Raw genomic sequence first — 219 nt, 5'->3', positions numbered from 1 at the left:
CACCCCGTCCTGATCTTGCTGAGTTGTTGTTAAGTGCCATTAGGTCAAATTGGTTCCGACTCATAGCGACCCTGTATAGGGTTTCTGAGGAGCAGCTGATGGGTTTGAACTGCCAGCCTTGTGGTTCGAAGTCCAATGCTGATCCTACAGTGCCACATCACAAGTCCAAACTCTACCAATTAGAGATTGATTAATATGTATTCTCTCTTAAATATGTAA

This window comes from Chrysochloris asiatica, unplaced genomic scaffold (genome assembly GCF_000296735.1).
Source record: "Chrysochloris asiatica unplaced genomic scaffold, ChrAsi1.0 scaffold00027, whole genome shotgun sequence".
In the NCBI taxonomy this organism is placed as follows: Eukaryota; Metazoa; Chordata; class Mammalia; order Afrosoricida; family Chrysochloridae; genus Chrysochloris; species Chrysochloris asiatica.
This window is presented reverse-complemented; position numbering follows the sequence as displayed.